At 42.0% G+C, this 274-nt stretch overlaps 1 protein-coding gene across 1 annotated transcript in view; it reads right to left on the bottom strand.

The window, feature by feature from the left end:
- LOC113317083 overlaps positions 1-274 on the bottom strand; it is a 4,018-nt gene that overhangs the window by 2,309 nt on the left and 1,435 nt on the right. The window lies entirely within an intron of this gene.

Here is a 274-nt window from a genome sequence, read left to right as displayed (position 1 = left end):
CTGCAACTGTTCACCATCGATAACAACTGAATGCTGCCAATCATTCTCCATCTCGTCACCATGGGTTGTTGATGGCAGCAACCATTTTCTTCTGTAACTCATTACTCTTCCCTGCCATCAACACATTGATTTCCATTCCGTTTGACATCAGCAACTCATTTCTACTTCAGTTCGAGTAGAAGATCAAAGCCATCTCCATTTCCCAGTACACAGCCATCTGATCAATATACATCTCCACTTCGCAGGAATCTCATCTTCGAAAACTCTTCATAAT

Source organism: Papaver somniferum, chromosome 10 (genome assembly GCF_003573695.1).
Source record: "Papaver somniferum cultivar HN1 chromosome 10, ASM357369v1, whole genome shotgun sequence".
Classification (NCBI taxonomy): Eukaryota; Viridiplantae; Streptophyta; class Magnoliopsida; order Ranunculales; family Papaveraceae; genus Papaver; species Papaver somniferum.
The sequence above is the reverse complement of the archived record's forward strand: the minus strand, read 5'-3'. Positions and strand labels throughout refer to the sequence as shown.